The following is a 22,187-nucleotide window of genomic DNA, read 5'->3' on the forward strand; positions in this document are numbered from 1 at the left end:
AGTCCTAGCCTTACAGGGACACTCATTGCTGAATTATAAATTGCTATAATGACATAACCATGGGAATTTATAGATAGCACTGATTATTTGTCAGCTGGATTTCAGCTGGAGATGCTGAAGGGAAAGAGATAAGACAGGGATGAATATCCAGTCTTATTTAAACTTCTATCATTTGACTCACATGCTCATTTTGAATCTAAATCAAAACAGGTAGTGTGGTATAATAGAAAATGAATTGCAATTAGAGCTGGGATTTGAGCTCTAATCTTCTAATCTTCAGCATGCCAATGATCTTTAATGATAATTAACAATAAAAGCTTTAAAAAATTTTTTGATACAAGATTTAAACTGAGTGATCGTGATATAACGAGTTATAAGAAATACATAGTTGGTCATTCGTATAACCAAATATATATTTCCCAGGTATATTTACATAGTTGGTCATTCATATAACCAAATATGTATTTCCCAGGTATCTTCATCCACAGTTCCTGAAAATAATGCAGAGGTTAAGGGTGAAATGGGTGTTCTGTCATGTTAATGAGAGACTTTGGGACCCCACTTAAGGGCAGGGGCTGGAGGTTGAATCAGCCAATGGCCAATAATTTAGTCAATCACAACTATGCAATGAAGCCCTCACAAAACCCCTTGAGAAGAGCTTAGCTCTGTCGTGGATCCTGCTTCTCTGTCAGAGAGAGAACTTCCATACTTGGGGAACCAGAACACTCCCACATGCCACCAGGATAGGCCCCAAACTCCTTGAGGATAGAAGCTCCTTTATTTGGGACCTTGCCTATATATCTCTTCATCTGGCTGTTACCTTGTATCCTGTACAGTATCCTTTATTAAGCTGGTAAATGTAAGGTTAATATAGAACAGAAAGGCTCTTTATGTATTGCCTTACTGTCCTGTGCAACAAACTATTTCTTGTATGCAACTAGAATCATAATTATCATAAATGGTACAAAAATAGCATTTCTTATAAGATCTACATTGAATTATGGAATAAAGACCTTGCCTGTATCCCAAGAGACTCAATGCTATCACAATGAGCAATTAATTTTGCAAAAGTTCAACTACCACAAAATGTTCTGCTGGCTGAGGAACCATCAAAGCTACCATGAAGAGATTCCCTTCAACCACCTTGTGTAATATCATGATAATTAAACATTGGCAAAATATGAACATGTAGACTCAAGACTATACAAGGTGCTCTAGGGATCTGACATTCATTACAGATTTTCTTATAAACTGTTGTTCATTTCAGTCAAAAATGTTACCACATGGACATTTCATTGCACATTTTTTTCAAGGAAATTCTGTGTTTTATTAATGAAATGTGAAGTGTATCCATACCAACAAAAAATGAAAAATTGCAGATTTGACAGCATTTGAGTCTTGTTATTGGCATGAGTTTCTTTGGATTCTGTAAGTATCTTCCTTTTCATTTTAGAGGACTGGGTCCAGGATATGAAAAATGCCTGGGACAAAAGCATGGGGATGTAAAAGAAACAGAAACAAATCTGACAAATTTTAGGAGTTGCCTACAAGTTGCTTTCCTTCCCATTTTCTCCCCTTCCTGTTAACCTTTTGACAACATCAAATAAAAACTTTTGCAAACAGTATTTCAGTAAACACTTAAAAAAAACTATTTCTTTCATACCCCCTCAATTGATTTCTCTCTGGTTCTTTCTTCTCATTATATGCTACTGCAAGTTAAGAACTTTCTAGAATTGCCCCATAATTGAATACAAGGCCCCAATATTCATAGTCTTTTAATTGTCCCCTTCTCAAAGGACTCTTTGAGGAAGCCATCAGCAGAGTGGTATTTCTTCTCAATTCCCATCAATTGTTGAAGTTACTATTTCTGGGGTCAACATGATTTCTTCTACTACCTGAATTAGTATTTTACTTCTATTTTATTATAAGATGAACTAGATAATTTCATGTGGGAACAGCCTTATTAAATATTCCTAGTTGGAGATAAAAAGAAAAAATTCAATTTTCAAAGCAGATTTTAAACTAATACCATTTAACAAAAATTAAATCTGCAGTTTTGAATGTATTCAGGATTAAAAATTTGAGAAAACTATAGATCTTTATAGGTCTCAGTTAAATGTTACCTAATTTGAAAGTGCCTTCTGGAAAGGAAAAAATAAATAAAACTAAAATTCAAACAAGAAAATATCCTCCAAATCCTGATTCTGTGAAAGTACTCACCAGCACTTAGTGTATAGGTCATAGGAACGATCAAGCAGTTTTGACCAAGACAGCCTTAATGTCTCCCTCAGCTTAACTAAACTTTATTCAGGTTTCTTCCTGATTGTAGGCTCCTGACCTCCCTTTTCTTAGAGCATTTACTTTAGAAAACTTTCAGCTATAAATTCTTTCTCTACCCCTTTGAGATGTCAAAATTCTCCCAGCTTCTTGACAGTTTTACAACACAGGAATGCCGTTCTCAAGAACCTGGGAGCCCTCCCTTTGAATTGTAATCGTCAAGAAAGATAGTGCCCCTCTGTTCCCCATCTACGGGAGGGTAGGAGACTAACTTCCACATGCACTATTTACAAATGCAGATGGCCTAGTCACACTGAGCAATCTCCCTCCTTCCCAGGGCTTCAAATCTTCCCCACCTTTTATTTAATAGAATTGTATTCAGTCTCCCTCCCTTGTTGTAATAGACCTAAATAAAGTCCCCTTGTCTATTTTAACTTGTTCGGTGCAATTTTTCTTTGAGAGTTCATTTTGGCTCCATTTTCCTCTGCTTTGGCTTTCATTACTTTCTCCCCACCCCCAATATTCATTCCATATTTAATACAAGAGAAAAGGAGAAAGAATCTACATTTGACCAATTGAGCAAAGTGGAAAATATTGATGGTATGTTCTAAAATATAAAATCTGGAACTCAATAATCCTGTTTCTGAAATAATCTTTATATAATGGAGAGAAGGATTACCTTCCCCTAGAGTTATTATGTAATTAACTGCCTACTGACCAAATATTTTCTTTCTAATTTTACATTTCACCTAAAACTTATAAACCCTCAAATCTCACTTTACAGCTGTTGATTTCTTCAGTGAAGCACTGAACTCTTTTGTTAAAAATATAACTGTTGTTTTTGATGAGATAACCAATCACCACTCTTACAGTGATCAATGTATAAATTTAAATTAGCTGTTTATACAATGAAGTTTCTTAGGGAATGATTTACATGACAAAAAGATTACGGTCATTTTAATTGAACAACTTTTTGGAGTAATAGATCCTAAAAGAATTAATGTGGTTCAGATTTGTAAAAAGGAAAGATGGTGAGTGAGCAGGATATGAACTCCCATAAAATATTCTAAAGGAGACTGTTAAAAACATGGTTGGAATGCATAAGAAAGCATCCTCCTCCTTCATAAGGAGTGGAAAAAAAATGTGACCTGACAGTTTTACAGGCAAAATATATCAAATCTGTGAGGAATAGGTAATTTTTTGTGCTATTTGAATTAGTAAATACCACAGTAAAGGTCATGTATTCACCTACTGAATTAGCATAGCTTCATCCCAAATCTAACAAGGTAGCAGAAAAAAGGAATCTAGAGATAAATTTCATTTGTAAGAGAAACAAAACATAAACAAAATGAAAATAGACGCATGTTTTTAAAAATGCACCATGGCTAAGTTTGTTGAAGAAATACAAAGATAGTTGAACTTTAATAAAATAATATCAATCTAATATTTTGCATTCATAGATTAAAATCAAAAGATTAACTTGATTTATGTTTAAATAGCATTTTAATTAAATCCAACAGACACTTCTATTTTAAAACATCTTTGAGCTAATTAGGAGTGGAAGGATGCTTCCTTAACATAATAGACTGAGTAAATAGAAACCAATAGTGAGCATTCTTAGCACCACTTCATTCAAGGGGTTCTATTTTTGAGTCACTGCTCCCTGAGTTGGGGTCTGGAATCAGCCCTTTAAGGTTTGTTTTGTTTTGTTTCTCCTCAAAAAGCACATTATGTGTTTTTTTTTTTTCAGAAACCTAGTTCCCATTTAGATCCATTTGCAGAACTCCCCAAAATACCTGACTTGCTGTCAGATTCTGCCTTTTCCCCATCTCATTAATTATAAATACTGTTTCTGTTTCTTTTGTGGCTCAGAAAGGATTTATTGATGTCAGGCATATTGTTCACTTATGGAGTTTCAATTCCAGCCCTTGGTCTTACCAGCCACTGATTTCTCTTTCTTGCATTCAGCTCTAAGGTATGTTACATATTACTTAACAAAAAGTCACTATGGAACCTATGATCATGTATTATACCTTCTTCTACCTCAACCCTCCTAGTGCACATTTGCTCATCTTTTCCTATAAAAAGAAGACTTAACATCCACATGAAAATAATACTTTGTTTAATGTCCTGTTAATGCATTATTCGTTGATACTTCTGACTTGGACTCTTCTCCTTACTATTAGGTTTTGATGCAGCACTTTATACATCTAGTATTTAGAAATATGATATCAAATATAATAATACTTATGCCAAACAAAAACCCCAACCCCCATCCCAGTATATTCCCCATCTTTATGTTCCTAAAATATCACTTGACAAAAATAAATGATGACTTCTGTCACTACTATTTCAACATTATTCTAGAAGAAGAAGACAGTATATGGCAGAAACAAAAGAGGGAAGGAAAGAAGGAAAGAAGAGAAGAAAGAAAGAGAAAGGAGAGGAGAGAAGAAAGAAAGGAGGGAGGGCAGGAAGGAAGGAAGAGAGAGGGAGAGAGGCAGGCAGAAATAAGGGAAAAAATGAAAGAGGCATAAATAAGGAAAGCGTAAAAGAGGGAAGGAGGAAAGAAAAAAACTTGAAGTGTGAAAAGAATTTCAATTATCATTATTTTGAAGATCCTCTGGCTTTTTAAACATAACAGAAAATGAACTAAAAACAAGATAAATATAAAAACAACAGTAGTTTTTAGGTAAAGCAATTCATGTTTCACAACATAACAGGCATGAAGTGGTCCTTTCTCATTTTCTTTCCCTTCCCTTTACTTACATTTATTTGGTAGATTTTAATTTCTAGAGTAGTTTTACGTTTATGGAAAAACAGCATAAAGTACAAAGCATTTCCATATAGACCCTCCCTACCACATATTACCTTTACATTAACATCTTGCATTAGTGTGGCACATTTTTTACAATACTGATACATAATTATTAAGTAAAGGCCATAGTCTGCAGTACAAGTGGCTCTTTGTATTGTGCTGTTGTACATTCTATGTATCCACCCTTATAGTATCGTACATAATAGTCCATTACTCTAAACCCTGTGCTCTGCTTATTCACCCCTCCCTACCCTCTAAGCCCTGGCAACCACTTGTTTTACTGTCTCTACAGTTTTACCCTTTGCAGAGTGTCATATAGTTGGAATTACTCAGATTGGCTTCTTTTATCTAGTAATGTGCATTTAAGTTTCCTTCATGTCATTCACAGTATGGCAGCCCATTTCTTTGCATTCTTAAATAATAGTCCATTCTATGGATGTACCAGTGCTTATCCATTTACCTACTGAAGGACATCTTAGTTGCTTCCAAGTTTTGGCAATTATGAATTAAGCTTTTGTAAACATTCCTCTGCAGGTTTATTTGTGGACATAAATTTTCAATTCATTTGGCAAAGTACCAAGGAGCCTTTTATTTTTAAATTATACAACTTCAGTGAGAGCTCTTAAGATGAAACAATACAAAATAGTTGAAAAAAAAATTGAGAGTCTCCATAAGACATGTTTAACATATTATACAGCATTGATTTGGTCTAGTACTGTGTGGGAAAGGTCAGATCTTCATTTAACAGATGAGTTCAGGAGACCTAAGGTACAGTGACAAAATCAATGTGCTTTTATAGTTTTCACTTAGTAAAAAATGTAATCAGTGTGTATTTAGTGTACACTTCTTTAAAGCAACTATTATGCACTTAGAACTAGGGATACCTAAATATTTTATGATCTAAATGGGCCATAAAATTGTCAGGAGATGAAGATGAAGGGTGGTGCCCTATTCTACTACATGCCAGGCTTAACACTCTTTAGGAGTTGGAAATTTGGGAATTCCTTCTCAAATGTTCTTAGGAGCCATTTCTCTTAACTTATGATCAGATTAATGAGGGGATGGTACGACCAAATTATTGCCTTTTCTTATATGAGTTAAATTTGTTGTATGCCATGTAAGGGTATATTTTTCTTTATCCTGGAAAACCAGCAGATATGGAATTTCCAGAAAAATTGTTGCCTGACATAATAATAATGTACTCTTTCTGTTCCATGGAATTTATTAACAACACTCTCTTTCATCCTCAAAAGTGTCTCATCTTCTCTAGAAAGTGAATTATATTGTCACCCTAGCATTAAGCAATATGCTTATTCTTTGGTATTATGCAGAACTTTTTGAAGTTTTTGTGCAGTAAGTCACTGAAACACCACCATTCTTCTTCACTCTGTTAATGATTTATTTTAGATTGTTTGCAATAATTTATTGGATAATCCTGGAAGTACATCGCATTTTTTCCTGCATCTCTAATTTCCTTAGTATTAGTATTTTCTAATCTCTAATTCCTTAGTATTTTAGATTAGAATATAGGACTATTGCTAAACACTATCTGCAACCAAACAATTTCTAATTCTCCCCAGGTTGTAGACTTTGTGCCCCAAATTAAGAGTGAGATTGGAGAGTTATATAACATATATGAATAGTTACAAATACACCACAAAACTTCTTAATCATGCATTTATTAAGATTATCTGGATTATTTTTTAATAATCTGCTTATACTCATATAATGAATTGGGTAATTGTATCATATCCATTCTATTTCTGCTATGTAAGCAAAAGAGAATAAACTAGAACTGCATCTAAAGAGGGGTTTAACAGATATAAGAACACCTTGACTAGTAGGGGACGGTTGTATTAGCATCTTTGACAGCTGGAAAAGGGCCAAACTAATTAGAATGCTCTTCTAGATTTCTAGATTCTGAAATCTAGATTTCAGGTCAACCGTATTCTTTCTCTCCTTTGGGAACAACTGTCTATGTGTATCATTTTCAGAATTATGAATTAAAATCCATGTTTGGCTATTTTCCCTAGTTAGAAGGAAGATCACATAAAACATCCTCCCTTTCCTGCTCCATCAACTGTAGACCAGGTGACTAATTCTTGTGATTTTATACATAGGTACATTATCTCTGTTTTTCTGTTAAAAAGTGTTTTGGTTTTAAATTCATTGGAGGCAATACAACTACAAACCTAAATATAAAAATATCAACTGTAGTTACTATGGTGATAATGTAAATCAGTGCCTTTCTAGGCCTCTTGCAATTTATGTTCAATATAAATAAGGAAAGTCTTCAAGTTCCTTTGACCTAATTAGCTACATGCTTTACAAATATCAGTTACAGATGTAGACAGAAGCCAATAGAGTTCATGTGAGTTCAAATTCTTAGAAATCTGCTATTATTTAAAGGACTGTAAGATTTACTTGTTTCCGTGAACTCTCATAACCTTCAAATTTTCCAGAAACTGCCTAACAACATACTGTTTAACCAAGTTGTCCTGTTTGCACTTAGGTATGGGAACCAAATACCGTGGTATTTTGCCTTGTATGAACTAGTAAGACCATAACAGAAAGAAAAAATGTTTTGTAAACATACCTTTAACCTTGTGAATGATTAGAGTGCATCTTCATTTAAATGTGATTCAGCCTCTGCCTTGTCCTGAGAATATAGTTTTGAGTTCTTTATCAGATAAACAACTTATCTCTGGTTCATTAAGGATTTTTCCTAAGGTTTTATCTTGTTTGGTTGGAACATGTTCCTCTGTTTCCTCATTCTGTCTGACTCTCACATTGGTTCATAAGCAGAAGATAACCAGCCGCCTCTCCCAGCCTGGAAGTAGAGGAACCTCATGTTCAACCTGCCCCAGCTCCTGGCTGTCTCTCCAACATTTGTGACGGCCCAAGTTTGAGCCTTTTCAATGGCTCCCAGGATAGGACGGCGTGCCAAGGCCAGTCTGTGCGCCGAACAGCAGGACCGCAGTCAGTGCCCACATCCGGGCTGACTGGGCGCCAGACCCTCAGGGCAGCCTGTGAGGAACGCAGACCTGCCCAGTCCTGAGGGGCCGCGCGTACAGGCCTCCTGGTCAGCAGAGCCGGGCCTTCCTCAGGTGGCCTTGAGCGGCAGACGCTCACGCCGAGGCTCCAGACGAGCCCTAAGCTGCCATCCGAGGGCCCCGAGAGGAGACGCAAGGCGGCGGGAGTGCCGCGGACGGCGTCCTACGTGCCCCGCGTCCGGGAGCGTCTGAGGCCTCCGGGTGGGAGCCGGGCCTGCCGCCTGCCTCTCAGGCCGGAGCTCCCGGGTAAGCAAATAGGAATCTTTCTCAGAAAAAAACATGACTGTGTCTCAGTCTGACAAGCACTGTCTGTCCCATGTCAGGTCCCCTGGGACCTGGGGCGGCTGGGCGGCAGCTCCAAGAACCGGGGGCCAGACGCGTATCAAACTCCCCTCGGGGCGCTACCGGGCTGCGGAGCCGCAGAGGCAGCGCGGAAGGCGGCGGCGAGGCTAAGGGGCAGGGCGGACAGCGCCCTCACAAAAAGAAGAAAAAAAAGTGGGCACTTTCCAAAGGGCCAGCCTCAACTTGGGGCCCTGAGGCAGGCGGGTCGCCGACCAGAGAGCCTCTCAGTTCCGACAGCCCCCGGGTATCGTAGGTGTGGCGTTTGGACACTTCCCTCCTCACGGAGTACGCCGGGATGCGCGTCCCTCTTGTTTATTGGTCGCTGCCCGCGGAGGAGGTGGGGCTTGTGGCAAGATCTCGTCAGGCCCTCCTTTCCGCTGCCACGTGGTTTTCTTCTCTTTTGACCAATGTGAGGGGGTTACTTGGCCAGTTTTTAGTTTTTGGGTTTTACTTTTTGGGTTTTTTTTTTTCCCCAGAGGAAATTATTCCACATAAAGCTGTAGATTCAGTGTGTTTGTGGGAGGTGGTGAGTTCAGGATTGACTTTCATTGCATCTTGAACTGAACCCAAGCATGTAAATTGGAAGCATAGTGTTAGTATATATTAGTATAATTATTAGAAGTATGGCTGCCATTATTCCAAGTACTGATTTGTGGGTTAGAAACCACGGGAGCTTCCAGGTAAAATCTGCAACTGGCCATGTACGTGAAGGGCAGGGAGAGACTGAAGGAAGAGACAGACTACTTCCCAGTTGGTAGGTGGCAGTTTTAATGAAATAAGCAGGGAAACATACACAAGGCTTACCTTGGGTGGCCACAAGATCTCTGCACCCATCATCTATAATCTTAAGAGTTTATATGGAGGTATAAAGCACAAATAAATAAATAAATAATAAAAAATACAATGTTTGTTATCTTGATCTGGGTGATGGTTACCTGAGTATATACACATGTCAAAATTCATCACATGTACACAAAGATTAGTGCATTTTATTCTATATACCTTGATACAAAAAAATAATAATAAATGAATATTTAAAAAATTATATAGAGGTCTTAACTGAGTTCAGTTCAGATGGTCTCAACTACACATTGCTATCTCAAGACTGTGCCCTTGGGGCAACTTCTAGTGCAGGGAAGGCAATTGGAAGGCACATTCCAAATGAGCAAGGAGCCTCTGATTGTCTGGGTCCAATTCATGTGTCAACCAGCAGTCATGACCTTTTGATGACCTCCTCCCACATGTCACCCAAAATTACAGTATATATTTTTTTTCAGATTGCAGGAACTCTGGAAATGAAAAGTGTACCTTACTTATGTTTTTGTAGTTCAATACATTTATTTACATTTATATTACAATTATATATATATACAATTATTTACATTATATAATTACAATTATATTACAATACATTTATTTATTACAATACATTTATACAATTTAACTACAGATCTTGCTTTTTGAACACTTTTGGTATAGTTTTCATATTAGAATAGAGTGTGAGAGTTGGCACATACTGGGTACTCCTTAACATTTATTGAATAAATCAAATCAGAATTGAAGCCAACAGTTATTGAGTACTAATTTGTGCCCCTCAGTGAAAGAAAAGTTATGAATTTAAATAACTTATTCTGGATATTTAAGGATATATTAGCTCCATAGCCTGCTAACATATGAACTAGACTATAAGAATCCACATTTTCATCAAGAGGAACACAGGAAGGAAAAGAAAATGTGATGTGAGTGACTCAAAGCACAGAAGAATTTCATGATAGGAAATTTTTAAATATATTGTTATTGAGATAAGAACCTTCTTTAATAGGGATGTTCATTCAGTCATTCAATGTAATTCTACATCAGGCTAGACACAGGAACCTTGTCTACCCCTGTCGTCTTTATCCTTGAGTTCTAGTATTACCTTCCAACACTTTTAACTTAAAGTTTTCACTCCAGCATGCTAGTGATGAGAAGCATGGATTGTCTTAGCATGGCCTGTCTCATTGGAATGTATCATCTGCAATAATGCAAAAACTTGAAAGGCAAGATTCACCTCAAGTGTACTGTATCAATTTCATTTAACATGTAATTCCTGTTACAGTAGGTCTCCCTTATTCACAGTTTCACTTCCTCAGTTTCAGTTACTGGCAGTCAACCATGTTCCAGAAGCAGATGATCCTTCTTGTGACCAAAAGGATCTATGGTCAGAAGGTCAATAGTAACCTAACACTAAGTCCCAATGCCTGTGTCCTTCACCTCACTTCGTCTCATCACAAAGGCATTCTATCATCTCACATCATCATCATAAGAAAAGCACAAATATAATAAAGATATTTTGAGAGAGACAGTATTCATATAACATATTACAGTGTATTGTCACAATTGTTCTACTTTATCACTAGTTATTGTTAATCTCTTACTGTGCCTATTTTATAAATTAAATTTTATCATGGCCGATTCAAGTTAACAGTTATTAAATACTAATTTGTGCCTCTTAATGAATGAAAAGTTATAGGTTTAAGTAAAGTAAAATGGAAAAAAACATAGTATATGTAGGGTTTGGTACTATCCATGGTTTCAGGCATCCACTGGGGATCGTGAAATATATCCCTTATGGATAAGCGGAAGCTACTTATTGACAATCTCTTATTGACTTTCCCCAAACAGGGGTCAAATTTAATGAATCTTATAAAATGATCATTCAACTCATTTAAAATAGTTTTATAGTGAACATGAATTTGTCTGATATTCATAGAAAGTATATTAACAGTACAATCACAGATTATATTTGATAACATTTATTCCTCCATCTGACACTACCTTACAAAAAGTCAAAACTGTATCCATCATGCAGGTGGAATGGGGGAATAAATTCATCAACATTTTCAGTTAACTAAGATTTAATTCTGGTTACCCCAGGTGGGATTCCTGGTAACTTTTCCTAAATCTCTCATATAATATTTGTAATAAGATAAAGGACAATACTTGGCTCACCATTTACTGCAGAAGCTCTTTAATCAGAAAAACACTCTTGCTGAAAAATAGAACAAATAAAAAACAAACTAAAATTAATTGGGAAATGATTGCATAGTATCTCAGAGAACAGTCAGTTGTTTCATGTTGCATATTCTGGTTTAGTGTAACAGAAAAAATGATAAAGGTAATTTAATCTTAGTTGCATGACAGTAATAATCTCAGTAACATCACAAATACAATTTCTAAACTAGTTATATATCATTTCTTATAAATATTGAAGTATTCATTCAGGGGTACAAAAATTGATTAAGTACATTAACTTGATAAAATAAAGGAATTTTATCAAGATGTAATTGACATTTAACATCAGTTTCAAGTGTACAACATAATGATTTGATATTTGTATAGATTATAAAATGATCACAATAAGTCTAGTTAGCATCCATCATAATACAGTTTCAAATTTTTTCTTGTGATACATACTTTTAAGATGTATTCTATTAACATCTTTAAAATTTACAATAGAGTATTAGTAACTATAGTCAGCATGCTATATGTTACATCTACATGACTTATTTATTTTGTAATTGGAATTTTGTACAATAAAGATTTAGTTCTAATAAAGACTGATATACTCCTCTAAAATGAAAATAAACTGTAAATCCTTTTCCATTCTACTTAGATCTTTCTTTAACCATAATGGTCCTAGTTGCTTCTAAAACTTACAATAGTATTATTTTCTGTTTCTATAGAGTATCCTTTCTTGAACAAATCATTATAAGCATTGCAAATTCTTTCATTGCCTATAGTCAATATAATAAAACTTCCCCTTCAATTAGATTTTAAAAATTAGATTATATTAGCTTTGGTAAATTATTTCTTGCTCATTAGTAAGTTCAACAAATATTTAATAAGCCCCTGATTAGAAAAGTATAAAGCCATGGTTCTCAACTGGGGTCAATATTTGGTAATGTTTGAAGATGGTTTTTGATGATTGCCACCATTAGGGTGATGTTGCTACTGACCTCCAGTGGGTCCTAAACATTCTTAAATGCACAGAACAGCCCCCACAAGAAAAAGTTATCTAGCCCACAATATCAGCAGTGTCAAAGTTGAGAAAAACCAGTGGAAAGGAATGATCAATAAATCAATCATGAGAAGGCTGAGGTCAAACTCCAACCCTGACTAGCTAGAGTCCCTTAAGGCAATTAGCATCACTATTTCATTATAATATAAAGACAACTTCTATCTTCTGCTTTATGATCTGAGAAGAGAAACATACCCCAGTGATCTATAGTGATCTATACAACAAAATATATCAAAACATTTTTATAAACTCTAGCAGCTTAGAAAAAGAAAGAATAACTGATAATAATTAGACACCTTTCTAACACACCCAACTTCAATAAAGTATCTGCCTCCAAAGTGTCACATAACTTTATTTAATGCTATATTCTCACTTGCTAATATTTTATGTTTTCTTATATGCAATATATTCTTCCTTTGATATTCAGTCCCTTAATCTCCCCACATACTCAAAACCCTGTTAACTGTTAGTTCTCTACAGCTGCAGAAAAACATTACCCAATACTTAGCAGCTTAAACCAACCCACCATTATAATCTTTATTTTATTCTTGTGGGTCAGTGACTTGACAGCAGCTCTGGCTCCGGATGTCTCATGAGGTTGCAGTGGAGATGTCAGCAGGGTCTTTAGTTGTTTGAAGGCTTGACTGGGTTTGGATGATGGCACACCTACTGGAACTCACGACGTGCCCATCATTAGGAGGCTTTGGTTCCTTCTGACTGTTGACGGGAGTCCTCGGTTCCTCCCCATGAAGACTTTTCCACAGGACTGCTGTTGTGTCCTCATGTCATGGCAGCCAACTTCTCACAGTGAGTTGGTGAGTAATCCAAAAGAGGCTATGTGCATGGTCCAGTTTTAGAATTCTTGTGCCATCAGTTCTGCCATATTCTATACTCACTAAGTACAAGCCCCACTTCAGGATAAGTAGAAAAATTAGGCTCCACATTTAAATGGAAGGAGGGTCAAAAAATTGGGGAGCATATTTTAAAGCCAACATGTTCTCCTCCTTCTCTCTGCTTTCAAGACCCAACTAAAGGCCCGCAGTCCACTATCTCTACGAAGCTTTTAAGACCACTACTGCCCAAGACAATTTATCTGCTTTCCTATACCCTTTCCATAAATTTACTATAGAGAGGTTTTCAAATGTGGTATAACTATGTATGATGATGGATGTTAACTAGATTTATTGTGGTAATCATTTCATAATATATACAAATATCAAATCATTATGTTGTACACCTGAAGTTAATATAATGTTAAATGTCAATTATATCTTGATTAAAAAAATTTGTTTTAACAACTTAATATGTACTCCCAAATGAAAACTTCAATATTTATAAGATTAATATACAGAAATGGTTATACAACTATATATGTAAAATCAGATTTATTATGTGTATGTTCATGTGTGTAGTTACACATATATATTGCTTACTTGTAAAGAAGCACAGAAGTGATAAAAGAAACATTGATTAAAATAGTTGCTAAAATGTGAGCTAGTGGGAATAATGTAGAAGGGATAGGAATGGAAAGGAGGCTTTAGGTGTTTATCTTTTTATATAGTGTTGACTTTAGAACCATGTAAATGCTTTACATATTCAAAAACAAAATAAAATCAAAATAAATGCAAAAAAAGGAACTCCTAAAATTAGAATACAAATGCAAATGAATATATTTGCATAAACACATAGGAAAAAACATTTCATGTTACATTTGATCAGAGCACAGTCTGAGGTTCTTTGAAAAGAAATTTTGAACTATATGTAGGTTTTCTGTCAGTAGAGAGAATGAAAATATTAATTTTGAAAGTATCTTGTATGAATTAAGTGACAGAATGAAAGAATAAATACATCATTTTGCTTTGGAACCTCATTTTGCTTTTTCAGTATTTGGGAAAGGGAAGAAAAACTGTGTTATTGGAACTGGATTAGAAGCTATAAAAACTCATGATTTTAAAAATATGAACACTTCCTAACTCTTTACACCAAAAGGTCTAGATGAAATGAAGTTGCAATAACAATAAGGACATCTAGTTTACAGAATTTGATTTATAATGTCATTCCCTGTGTTGGGGAGAAGTGGGGAGCCTGGGGCATGGACCAAACCTTGTAGAGAAAGTGTTGGTTTTGGGTTTGGGAAACACTGCTTTTGAATTAAGAACCAATGGGACCATGTTCTGAGCACATAAGATCTCATCAAAAGCCACCATTACAAAAATGAATAGGAAAGACACTGACTGGGAAAAAAAATTCCTAATACATATATCTGACAAATGATGCCATCCCAGTTCATCTGTTTGACAGAGCAATATGTATACATCTAAGAAACTCCTTCAAATCAACAAAAGAAAGAGGAAAAACCCACTTTAAAAAAAATGAGAAGAGAATGTGACCAGTTTAAAAAAGAAGATATACAAATGGCCAAAAAAATAAAAGAGTTCAGTCTCATATTAATCAACAGAGACATAAAAATAAAAGTTACATACAGGAGCACCAACATATGTGAAACAAATACTAACAGAATTAAAGGAGGAAATAGAACGCAATGCATTCATTCTGGGAGACTTCAACACACCACTCACTCCAAAGGACAGATCCACCAGACAGAAAATAAGTAAGGACACAGAGGCACTGAACCACACACTAGAACAGATGGACCTAATAGACATCTATAGAACTCTACATCCAAAAGCAACAGGATACACATTCTTCTCAAGTGCACATGGAACATTCTCCAGAATAGACCACATACTAGCCCACAAAAAGAGCCTCAGTAAATTCCAAAAGATTGAAATCCTACCAACCAACTTTTCAGACCACAAAGGCATAAAACTAGAAATAAACTGTACAAAGAAAGCAAAAAAAGCTCACAAACACATGGAGGCTTAACACACTCCTAAATAATCAATGGATCAATGACCATATCAAAATTGAGATCCAGCAATATATGGAAACAAATGACAACAACAACACAAAGCCCCAACTACAGTGGGATACAGCAAAAGCAGTATTAAGAGGAAAGTATATAGCAATCCAGGCATATTTAAAGAAGGAAGAACAATCCCAAATGAATGGCCTAATGTCACAATTATCAAAATTGGAAAAAGAAGAACAAATGAGGCCTAAGGTCAGCAGAAGGAGGGACATAATAAAGGTCAGAGAAGAAATAAATAAAATTGAGAAGAATAAAAGAATAGCAAAAATCAATGAAACCAAAAGCTGGTTCTTCGAGAAAATAAACAAAATAGATGAGCTTCTAGCCAAACTTATTAAGAGGAAAAGAGAGTCAACACAAATCAATAGAATCAGAAACGAGAAAGGAAAAATCACGACGGACCCCACAGAAATACAAAGAATTATTAGAGACTACTATGAAAACCTATATGCTAACAAGCTGGGAAACCTAGGAGAAATGGACAACTTCATAGAAATATACAACCTTCCAAGACTGACCCAGAAAGAAACAGAAAATCTAAACAGACCAATTACCAGCAACGAAATCGAAGCAGTAATAAAAAATCTACTAAAGAACAAAACCCCCGGGCCAGATGAATTTACCTCGGAATTTTATCAGACATACAGAGAAGACATAATACCCATTCTCCTTAAAGTTTTCCAAAAAATAGAAGAGGAGGGAATACTGCCAAACTCATTCTATGAAGCCAACATCACCCTAATACCAAAACCAGGCAAAGACCCCACCAAAAAAGAAAACTACAGACCAATATCTCTGATCAACATAGATGCAAAAATACTCAACAAAATATTAGCAAACCGAATTCAAAAATACATCAAAAGGATCGTACACCATGACCAAGTGGGATTCATCCCAGGGATGCAAGGATGGTACAACATTCGAAAATCCATCAACATCATCCACCACATCAACAAAAAGAAAGACAAAAACCACATGATCATCTCCATAGATGCTGAAAAAGCATTCGATAAAATTCAACATCCATTCATGATAAAAACTCTCAACAAAATGGGTATAGAGGGCAAGTACCTCAACTTAATAAAGGCCATATATGATAAACCCACAGCCAACATCATACTGAACAGCCAGAAGCTGAAAGCTTTTCCTCTGCGATCGGGAACAAGACAGGGATGCCCACTCTCCCCACTGTTATTTAACATAATACTGGAGGTCCTAGCCACGGCAATTAGACAAAACAAAGAAATACAAGGAATCCAGATTGGTAAAGAAGAAGTTAAACTGTCACTATTTGCAGATGACATGATATTGTACATAAAAAACCCTAAAGAGTCCACTCCGAAACTGCTAGAGCTAATATCGGAATTCAGCAAAGTTGCAGGATACAAAATTAACACACAGAAATCTGTGGCTTTCCTATACACTAACAATAAACTAATAGAAAGAGAAATCAGGAAGACAATTCCATTCACAATAGCATCAAAAAGAATAAAATACCTAGGAATAAACATAACTAAGGAAGTGAAAGACCGATACCCTGAAAACTATAAGACACTCTTAAGATAAATTAAAGAGGTCACTAAGAAATGGATACTCATCCCATGCTCCTGGCTAGGAAGAATTAATATCGTCAAAATGGCCATCCTGCCCAAAGCAATATACAGATTCGATGCAATCCCTATCAAATTACCAACAGCTTTCTTCAATGAACTGGAACAAATAGTTCAAAAATTCATATGGAAACACCAAAGACCCCCGAATAGCTAAAGCAATCCTGAGAAGGAAGAATAAAGTGGGGGGGGGATCTCACTCCCCAACTTCAAGCTCTACTACAAAGCCACATTAATCAAGACAATTTGGTACTGGCACAAGAACAGAGCCACAGACCAATGGAACAGAATAGAGACTCCAAACATTAACCCAAACATATATGGTCAACTAATATTCGATAAAGGGGCCATGGACATACAATGGGAAAATGACAGTCTCTTCAACAGATGGTGCTGGCAAAACTGGACAGCTACATGTAAGAGAATGAAACTGGATCACTGACTAACCCCATACACAAAAGTAAATTCGAAATGGATCAAAGACTTGAATGTAAGTCATGAAACCATAAAACTCTTAGAAAAAAACATAGGCAAAAATCTCTTACACATAAACATGAGTGACCTCTTCTTGCACATATCTCCCTGGGCAAGGGAAACAAACGCAAAAATGAACAAATGGGACTATATCAAGCTGAAAAGCTTCTGTACAGCAAAAAACACCATCAATAGAACAAAACGGAATCCTACAGTATGGGAGAATATATTCGAAAACGACAGATCCGATAAAGGGTTGACATCCAAAATATATAAAGAGCTCACACACCTCAACAAACAAAAAGCAAATAATCCAATTAAAAAATGGGCAGAGGAGCTGAATAGACAGTTCTCTATAAAGAAGAAATCCAGATGGCCAACAAACACATGAAAAGATGCTCCACATCGCTTGTTATCAGAGAAATGCAAATTAAAACCATAATGAGATATCATCTCACACCAGTAAGGATGGCTACCATCCAAAAGACAACAACAAATGTTGACGAGGTTGTGGAGAAAGGGGAACCCTCCTACACTGCTGGTGGGAATGTAATTAGTTCAACCATTGTGGAAAGCAATATGGAGGTTCCTCAAAATGCTCAAAATAAAAATACCATTTGACCCAGGAATCCCACTTCTAGGAATTTACCCTAAGAATGCAGCATTCCAGTTTGAAAAAGACAGATGCACCCCTATGTTTATCGCTGCACTATTTACAATAGCCAAGATATGGAAGCAACCTAAGTGTCCATCAGTAGATGAATGGATTAAGAAGATGTGGTACATATACACAATGGAATATTACTCAACCATAAGAAAAATCAAATCCTACCATTCACAACAACATGGATGGAGCTAGAGGGTATTATGCTCAGTGAAATAAGCCAGGCAGAGAAAGACAAGTACCAAGTGATTTCACTCATATGTGGAGTATAAGAACAAAAGAAAACTGAAGGAACAGCAGCAGAATCACAGAACCCAAGAATGGACTAATAGTTACCAAAGGGAAAGGGACTGGGGAGGACGGGTGGGAAGGGAGGGATAAGGGCGGGAAGAAAAGAAAGGGGGCATTGCAATTAGCATGTATAATGTGTCGGGGGCATGGGGAGGGCTGTGCAACACAGAGAAGACAAGTGATTTTACAGCATCTTACTATGTTGAAGGACAGTGACTGTGAACTTGGTGACAAGCAGTGATTTTACAGCATCTTACTATTTTGGTGGACAGTGACTGTAAACAGGGAAGTGGGGGGGACTTGGTGAAGGGTGGAGCCTAGAAAACATAATGTCCTTCATGTAATTGTAGATTAATGATACCAAAATTAAATAAATAAATAAATAAATAAATAAAAGTTACACAGAGTTATTACTTCAGATCTATTGGAAAAAACAAACCGATAGCATCAGAACCAGGTTTGGGGAGGTTGTAGAGGAACTGGACTCTCATACATCCTAAGAATAAACCATTATTTTATGGTTGCTTAAAATGCTAAGCATGTATCTATCCTTTGACCTAGAAATTCAACTCTGAGGTATTCCCTCAAGATAAATGAAAATTGTTTGTCAACAGAAAGATTTGTATAGGAATGTTGTATAAACAGATAAAAATATATTTCTGTTTTTTTGTATAGAAATTTGTATAGATTATTTGTAGTAGGTAAAATTAGAATAAATAGATATGTCTAACAATAGGATAATGGATTAAAAATTATGTTATACTGGCATAATACAATGACACACAAGAAAAGGAGCAGTATTTTGATACATGTAACTGACACAGATAAATTTCAAAACACTAGAGTGAAGGAAGCAGACACAAAAAGTATCTGCTGTATGATTCCATTAATACGATGTCCAAGAACAGGCAAAATATCTATAATAGCAGAAGTCACCTCCCAGGAGAGGTGATGGCAGGGGTGGGGGTAAAAAGAGGAAGACTGAGGAGGAAACCAGAGAACTTTCTGGAAAGATGGAAATATTCTATATCTTGCTGATTATATACAACTGTGTAAACTTATAAAACTGTACAGTTAGTATCTGTGTAATTAACTGAATGCAACTTATACCTCAATAAAAATTAAAACAACCATAAATATATTTTAGCTTATATGCTTCAGCTCATCTTGACGTATTATACTCTTCTTACATCATTGAGATCATGTAGTATAAATAACTTAAAATATGCTGATTGTTTGAATATAAAAGCGGTGCAAACTATTAATCTTAAAAAGATGGCAAACAGCCATGGGCTGGTAGTGCTTTTCCTTAAAAGGCAGTTGAAATACAGCTGAAGAGAGAAACGGAGGATAGATTAGAAGAAACTCCTAAACTAAAGCTCAAAGATGTGTATTTGTGTGTGTGTATATGTGCATGTTAGAGAAAGAGAGGAATTTTACACATGAGTGTGTGTTTTACTGATTCACTTGAAAATAGCAAACATCACACCACTTCACCACAAAATAATTTAGCATGTGTCTTTCCCAAAAGGACATTCTCCTACATAGGATAATATTATCATCACACCCAAGAAATGTAACATTGATATAATCATGTTACCTTATGTTCCATTTATACTTAAGGCTAGAAAATTGACAAAACAATCGATCAAGCCCTGGTTTGTAGTGTTGGTTAATTTTATGGAGTGAAAACTCCCATCATGGCTGATTTCAAGCTAACTCCATGATGTCACAGAACACAGAGTTGGGAAGGGGTGTGTGATGACACCACACTATTTAGTATTTCTATCATACTGATGTAAATAGATATGAATAACCTCAAAAGCACAGATGATAACAAAATGTAATTAATTAGTATATGGGTTGATATTTGAGACCATGTGAATATTTTGTTCCTCAAAAACCTTGTACTCAGTGGTTTTAGGATTCAAGTGTTCCTGATCTGAAGCAGTAATTACCTACCTCAAGTTGGTTCAGTGGGAGCCCCTTTAAGCTTGCTCCTGTGTCCTTTCTTCCTTATTTTCTTTTCTTTGAAGATAATAGGAAGCATGCAGTTGTTTACCATGCCTCTTTAATCTCTTTAATTGAGAACAGTTCTCTCTCATTTTTCTTTTTCTTCTATGATGTTGTTTTCAAGAACATAATCCAGTTTTCTTGTAGCCTAACAATTTATATTTATCTGATTGTGTTTTCAAGATTAGATTCAGTTTAAACATGTACTATTTCCACCTATGTGTTGATCTATTTCAGTTACATCACTGAAAACTAATGTAAGCCTGTTCTATTGTTGGTGATGCTAAGCAAGATCATTTCAATAAATAGGTGTCTGCCAGATATATGCATTGTAAAAGTATCTTTCCTCCTTTATAAATGTAGTTAGGAAGTAGGAATTTTGAGTATTTATTACATGTATTTTTACTATTCTGACTTAAAAGTTAATGTAATTTAATATTTAATAATGGTTGTGTTCAACCACTGGCTCACAAAATTGCTGCTAATTAACAATTGGTTTTCATGAAAGAGTGTGAACTGGCTTCAGTACACTACTGTGCCTATCTTAATATAGTACCAAATAAATCATCAAATTACATAAATACATTGAGAAAGACAAAGTCAATAATTATGCTTTGGTAGTTTAACAAATCCCACTTGGAAACTGAAATTATCAAATGGAAATATGCAAAGATAGAAAAGGTATGAATAACATGACTATTTCATCTAAGATGCAGATACCACTCTTGGTTGATAGACAGAAAGAAACAGAGAAAGATCATTACATACAACAGAGAAAACACCAATGGCCTCTTCACAAAAAGCAGGAATTTAGTAGAACACGAAGAAGGCCTTAGTAAATTCTGATGACTTAAAAGAAAACATCAACAAAAAGCTCCACCACTGACGTGTTTTTTTACTACACTGCAATGAAATTAGAAACAAATAACAAAGTGATAGCTACAATTAGGGAATTAAAAAAAAATCATATCCTAAAATAATTCTTGGAGTAAGAGAGAAAATACAACCTATTTGTGCTGAATGACAAGATACAGCCAAATGACAATTTAGTAGAGATGCAATTAAATTAATACTTGTGATAAAAATAACTTTGAATACACTTTACAAAGTCTAAAACTTAATTTTCATTTATGAAATGCATTAAATTTTCAATTTCAAAATGGGAGAAAAAACACAGGGAAATGAACAAAAAAACAGGGATATTTTTAAAAAGCAAGCATTAAAGTTATATAAAAATACTGAAAAAATAATAAGGCAAAACCTAAGATCATAGCTTAAAATAAAAAAAAAAGAAAAGATCATGAACATTGTGTTACAGGCAAACCTCAGGCATAACTAAGTGAGGAAAAAATAAAAAGAAGGTATAAATATTGGGCAGAATGAAAGAAAAGAAGAAAACAATATATAGGCTTGACATTTAAAATAAAATGAATAGTTGTGCACCACTAAATTTTAACATCTGGAAGAAATAAATCATTATCTTGAAAACTATCAAATACTACATTTAAGCCCCAAATAAATAAAACCTTGAACAAATACTAAAAAAAACCCACAAGTAATGGCCCAAAACTTCAGTCCTGAGAAATGATTTACATGGCTTCACAAGTGACAGCTACCAAAATTTCAGAGATCCTATCTTATATGAGTTGTTTC

Source organism: Manis pentadactyla, chromosome 1, assembly GCF_030020395.1.
Source record: "Manis pentadactyla isolate mManPen7 chromosome 1, mManPen7.hap1, whole genome shotgun sequence".
NCBI lineage: Eukaryota > Metazoa > Chordata > Mammalia > Pholidota > Manidae > Manis > Manis pentadactyla.